We start from the raw sequence: 6,558 nt of genomic DNA on the forward strand, positions 1-6,558 counted from the left end.
GCATGTAGGGAGCTGACTCCACCTACTCACCCAAGGTGGGTGGCCCTAGGAGCCCTGACTGACCAGCTTGTCTACCACTATCCAGGCTCCATCTAGAACCTGCTGGAGCTTGTGAAGAGACTGGTCCTGTGGAATGATACCTACAAGACTCAGAGTGGTCACAGGATACCCCAGAGGAGTTCTGGTGAGGATCCAGTGAGGCTGGTGAGCTTTTGCTCACTTGGTTACTTTGATTTGTTTCCTTAGGTGAGGCATGGCATGGGCAAGGAGAGGATATGGGGGGACTGGGAGGTAGCAGAAATGGGTGCATGATGTGAAACTCCCAAAGAGTCAATAAGGAAGTGATTTCTAAAAAAGAAAGAGAGAGAGAGAGAGAGAGAGAGAGAGAGAGAGAGAGAGAGAGAAAGAAAGAAAGAGAAAGAGCTGCCTTGGGGCATGGAGACATGGCTCAGTGGTTAAGAGCACTAACTGCTCTTCGAGAGGACCTAGGTACAATTCCCAGCACCCACATTGCAGCTCACAACTGTCTGTAACATCAGTCCTAGGAGATCTGACACCTTCTCACCAATGTACACAAAGTTTAAAAAACAACAAAAATAAGTATATGAATCAAGACTTAAAAAAAAAAAACCAGCAGCCTTTGGACACAGATAAGAACACAGCTGTATTTTTCACAGCTGATTTATAACTTACTTACAAGTAGCTTTAGAGTAGACCAGGTGCCTTGCTAATGGGTTTTAATATAAAGTATTTCCAGAAAAATACAATCTTATTTACAAGGACATATAGCAAGCTGTCTGGTTTGTTGAGCCAAGGTAACATTGCAAAACTACTTAGTTACTGTGACAGGCCTGGCTAATTATCGAGGACAGTGATAAACTCTGCACAAATCCTTATTTTTTTTTCTTTCCTTCTATTCCAGCATGCATGAGTGCTGACATGATTGCCTGTGATTGTTTATTGAGCATCATGATACAAATGAGATTGCACAAAATTAAATGGAACTGCACAGATTGTTAACCTTATCTTTTGGCCTTTGTTCAGACACCACAATTAAAGATGTGCACACTGGGCTGGGCGTTGGTGGCAGCACGCCTTTAATCCCAGCACTCGGGAGGCAGAGGCAGGCGGATCTCTGTGAGTTCCAGGCCAGCCTGGTCTCCAGAGCAAGTGCCAGGGTAGGCTCCAAAGCTACACAGAGAAACCCTGTCTCAGAAAAAAAAATGTACACACTGCCCAGGGCTACAAAAAGTAAACTAACTTCATAGCCCCAAGAAAGAGTTACAAGTTTCCCTTTTTTATAGTGAAGTGTTACATGCAGGACAGAAAAATATATTTTAAGATCTAAATCACTTTCAATGCCACTGTGTCTTGGAGAGTGCCGAATTAGCTCATTCATGGCTTCACCATCTGCCCTGCAGCTCATGCTGGAGGGGCCTCTCAGTCAAAGCTCTGTGTAAACAGTCTGCAGTCTGAGAAACATGGATTTGATGACTACTAACCACAAAAAGTTCAAGATGTTTATGACACTTAGGATATGGCACACAATTTTATTTTTCTCAGATTCCTCAGTAGATAGTTTTATAGGGTTACCTCTATAGATAAGATAACATGAAGACCTCTCAAGTCTGCAGCCGCCCAGTAATTATGGAGTTAAGTGAGATACAGTGCTCTTTCCTTGCTATGTGACAATTTATCTGCATTTATTGCATTGTGAGCTGTTGGGAAAACTCTGTTTTTTATCATTTACTTAAGAAATGATATGTGACCTTCAAATGTAATGTTTAAACTATTTTATAGTATAAATAGCTGTGGAGAACAAAGTAACAGGGGGATAAACTTGGGGAGTAATACGAGAGAAACATCACGAGAGAAGGATAACATCATGTATGAGAGAATTAGAGGGAAAGATCAGGAGTAAAGACAGAGCCAGAATGAGAAATAGAACAGAGAAAGCCGACAGTGTAACAGAGGAACATCTGAGAGAATGGAACATGAGAGAAGAAAGAAGGAATCCATCAGCACAGGTGTGAGAGCCCATTTCTCCTGACCACTGCAGATAGAAAGAGTTTTTAGTTTACGCTCACTCCGTGGAATTCTCTCAATACTCAGGGCTCTGTCTAGGAGCTGGCTCTCTATGGTCAGCAGTAGTTCTTTGATGCCCATCATCCTTTTATGAAGTAAATTGGTGCTGCCAGGAGCAGACGGATCTCACTGCCATGAAAAGCCTTATGTTATTAAAGCATCTTAAATGCCATATTTTGTATGTCTCTGAGTGTTTAAAAAGACCAGCAATCTATCTAAAACATATCTTGGTTTAACCTTGAAAACATATATAACTTGACTACAAATTAGATTGTTTTAGACAACTAACTGTATTTCTTAATTATTCTAAATATATTAAAGTAGCTTTCAAGGACTACAGCATACATTACATTCTTAAATGAGCTGTGGAGGTTCAATAACTTAAAGAAAAGTAGAAACACATATACAGTATGTTAAAACAAAAATGATCTTAAATTTGTATCAATATACAAAAATCCATACAAAAGTAAAATAATGGAGAGTAATAGTTGTTTTTTAGACTAAAAGTAGATTCAATCTTCTGTCACTTAATCCTATCATTTCTATATCTTCCCCTTTTTTATCTTTTCAGAAAAAGATCCCTGAATCTAACCTCCTTTGCTTAGTTTCCTCCCTGACCACGGTCAATAACATTTTGCAACCAACAAACATCCATAACCCACTGAACAACAAAATACACCCACCCAATCTTTTGGGATTGTGGGCATTGTGTTCTTAAAATTACTTCCTGTTGTCTGGGGGCAATGGCATCTTTAGGAGACCCGAGAAAATTAAGATAATCGTCAAAACCTGGGAGGGATACTGCTGTCTAGTCTCGGTGTGCTGGGAAAGTACAGGGCTCATCTCAGGTGCTGGCTGGAGTTTTCTATGAGGCTGGACCATCTTAGCTCACATCTTTGAAGTTATCCTGAGCTCTTATGGGTTTAGGGAGAAACCTGGTGCTAGGGAAACTCCCAAGAATCTTCAAGGATGGCTCCAGCTAAAACTCCTAGCCATGTGGAGAGGGTGCCTGAACTGCCCTTCTCCTGTAATCAGATTGGTGACGACCTTAATTGTCATCATTGAGCCTTCATCCAGTAACTGATGGAAACAGATGCATAGATTCACAGCCATGCACTGGGCTGAGCTTCAGGAGTCCAGCTGAAGAGAGGGAGGAGGGATCATATGAGCAAGGGGGTGGGGTCAAGATCATGATGGGGAATCTACAGAGACAGCTAACAGGAGCCCATGGATTCCAGACTGACAGCTGGAGCCTGCATGGAACTGTCCTAGGTGCTGTGCATGTGGGTTCAAGTCCTGTATCTTGGTTGGTTTGTGGGGCCCCTAGCAGTGGGCCCAAGGTCTGTCCCAGGCACATGAGCTGACTTTTTGGAACCTATTCCCTATGGTGTGATGCCTCATTCAGCCTTGATGAAGGGGGAGGAGCTTGGTCCTGCCTCAGTGTGATCTGACATGATTTGTTGACTCCCATGGGTGGCCTCACACTTTCTGAGGAGTGGTGGGCGGATAAGTGAGATGGGGAAGGGAAGGGGAGGAGAACAGAGAGGGAAAACTGTGGTTGGTATGTTAAACAAATAAAAATGTAATAAAAAAAAGGTTGTCTCCCAGGGCACACTTGGAAACCTTTAGACTGTTTATTCCCATCTGGAGCAGGTCAATTTTATCCCTATGTGAGCTGTGTCGTTCACTGTGTTCTGAGATACTAAAATAGGTTGATTTTAATCACACAGCCCATTCCTTTTGTCAGTCAGTTTACCCAGAGATGCTGAGAGCAACAGACCAGCATCATCATTTTCCTTATTTTCCCTCAAACTGCCAAAAGTTTTATATATAGAGAGAGCCAACAGACCTGTTGTGATCCACAATTGATAAATCAAGATAATCAAATGCATTTATCTCCTTCAGTTTGTAAAACAGTTCACACCATGAGTCTTCCGGCTCTCCCAGGTCCCAAGACAGGTGTCAGAAACTGGAGAGGCTTTGGTATCTGTAGATGTTGGAAGATTGGAAAGGCTACTCCAGATTTTTAAAAGATTCGTTCTTATGTTTCTGTTGCTCTAGAACCAAGACTGTTATAAAAATCTGTATTACTCGGGGTTCTCTAGAGTAACAGAAATGATTTAATGAATCTCTATCTATCTATCTATCTATCTATCTATCTATCTATTTATCTATGATATTTTAGAATTACTTATATGCTGTGATCTAGCTTATCCAACTATGGCTCCCTGTGAACAGAAAGTCCAAGAATCCAGTAGTTGTTCAGTCCATGAGGCTGGATGTCTCAGCTGGTCTGCAGTATATGCTGGAATCCTGAAGAAGTCAGCTCTAATTTCAGTGAAGCAACGGACCTGGTAGCAAGAGCAAGAGCAGCAGGCTTGGACAGCAAGCTTCCTTCTTCTATATCCTTCTTTGTACAGGCTGCCAGCAGAAGGCATTGCTCAGATTAGAGGTGGTTTCTCCAGCCTCAAGATCTGGATTAAGGAGGACCGCCTGGAGGAGGGGAATTCGGGGGAGGGGACCCGCAGCACTGTAGGGCGCAGCTCGGCACCCTGGGGGAGACGGGTGGAGTGACTGAGAGGAGTGGGCGACTTGGAAGGGAGCTTGGCCACTGGGCAGTCACCATGGTCCTGCAGGTGCCAGAGAAGGAACCGAAGTGTGCGGCTTCCTCCCCGCCAGCAGACACCCAGTAAGTCACTGGCTGTGCCCCGCTGTGGAGGGAGAGCGCAGCCCCTGTCCAAGAAGGAGCCCAGGATGTGGGACCCAGAGATGAGAGTGAGGAGGAAGAGGAAGATGACGAGGAGGAAGAAAAAGAAAAGAGTCTCATTGTGGAAGGCAAGAGAGAAAAGAAGAAAGTAGAAAGATTGACAACGCAAGTGTGTTCCTTACAAAGAGAGCCGTTTACAATTGCACAAGGGAAGGGCCAGAAACTTTGTGAAAGTGAAAGGATACATTTCTTTTTGAGTAAGAAAAAACAGATGATCTTAGAAATCTACACAGACTGCTTTACAACAGACCAGGCACAGTGTCCTCATTAAAAAGTGTGGGTCAGTTCTGTGGCTTTCCATTTGAAAAGGGCGGTACCCAGTACAAAAAGAAGGAAGAAATGCTAAAAAAAACTTAGAAATGCCATGTAAAGAGCATCTGAGGTTCTTGACTTAGAGTGATGAGGTGTGAACAGCAAACTAGTGAAGAGGATCTTGAATTTCTTAAGGCATCCAAAGTCTTCTGGCAAACCATTGCCAAAATTCAAAATATCTTCAAGCAAAAGTAGTAAAAAGGAACGGAACAGTTCTGGAACAACAAGGAAGTCAAAGCAAAACAAATGTCCTGAAATTTTGTCAGATGAATCTAGTACTGATGAAGATGAGAAGAAAATAAGGGAGAGTCTTCAGAAGATAAAGAGAAAGAAATTGAACCACCAAAAAAGACATCTAAAAAAGAAAAAGCAAAACAGAAAGCTGCTGCTAAAAGAAAATATCTGTAAAAAGTGCTAATGTTAAGAAGGTGGGCCTTTAATCCCAGCACTCCAGAGGCAGAGGAAGAGGCAGAGGCAGAGGCAGAGGCAGAGGCAGAGGCAGAGGCAGAGGCAGGCAGATCTCCGTGAGTTCAAGGCCAGCCTGGTCTACAGAGCTAGTTCCAGGACAGCCTCCAAAACCCACAGAGAAACTCGGTCTCTAGCACCGAGAAGAATCAAAACAGTTCCAAAAAAAGAGTCTGAATCTGAAGATAGTTCTGATGATGAACCATTAATTTAAAAAATTGAAAAAACTACCTAAGGATGAAGAGTTAAAGGAGACCGTGAAGAAATTACTAGCTAATGCTAACTTGGAAGAGGTCACAATGAAGCAGATTTGCAAGAGGTATATGAAAATTTTCCTGCTTATGATTTAACTGAGCAGAAAGATTTCATTAAAACAACTGTAAAAGAGCTAATCTCTTAAGCTAGAGGACAGATGGCTTGTTCTCAGATTTGACGATCTGATTTATACCAGCAAAGAGAATGTATTTTCTTCTTTAAGTCTATTGTTAGTAGAACTCACTGCTGACCCTTTTCAGTGTTACATATATTTGAGCTTGCTGTTTTAAATCACATTTCCTTGCAGTTTTCAGTCTTGCATGGCAGTAATTGTTCCTTGCTTTCTGAAGTTGTACATTTTGGATTTCTTTATTGTAAGGTCAGATTTCTGAACTGTTGTTAATTTAGGTGCACTTAGTATTAGCTTAAGATACTTTTAATTAATCAAAGCAAAAACTACAACCAGCATTTATACATGCAATATTTAGTATATGAAATATTTTGCAGTATTTAGTATATGAAATATTTTGAACACATCTTCTGTCAGTGTGAAAACTGAGTGGCAGTTTGCCTGTCATTTTAGAGCACCGCTCTTGAGATAACCCAGTTGGAACTTTTCTGCGTGTGTGTATATATGTCAAGTTGTCAGCACGACAGAAGTGACAGATGTTATT

The 6,558-nt window shown here is 41.9% G+C and overlaps 1 pseudogene; it reads left to right on the plus strand.

Annotated features, from left to right (window-relative positions):
- The first annotated feature begins 4,505 nt into the window (after positions 1-4,505).
- LOC113832481 lies at positions 4,506-6,084 on the plus strand (annotated as a pseudogene).
- Positions 6,085-6,558: the final 474 nt, after the last annotated feature.

The sequence above is a fragment of the Cricetulus griseus genome, unplaced genomic scaffold (genome assembly GCF_003668045.3).
Source record: "Cricetulus griseus strain 17A/GY unplaced genomic scaffold, alternate assembly CriGri-PICRH-1.0 unplaced_scaffold_486, whole genome shotgun sequence".
Taxonomy (NCBI): Eukaryota; Metazoa; Chordata; class Mammalia; order Rodentia; family Cricetidae; genus Cricetulus; species Cricetulus griseus.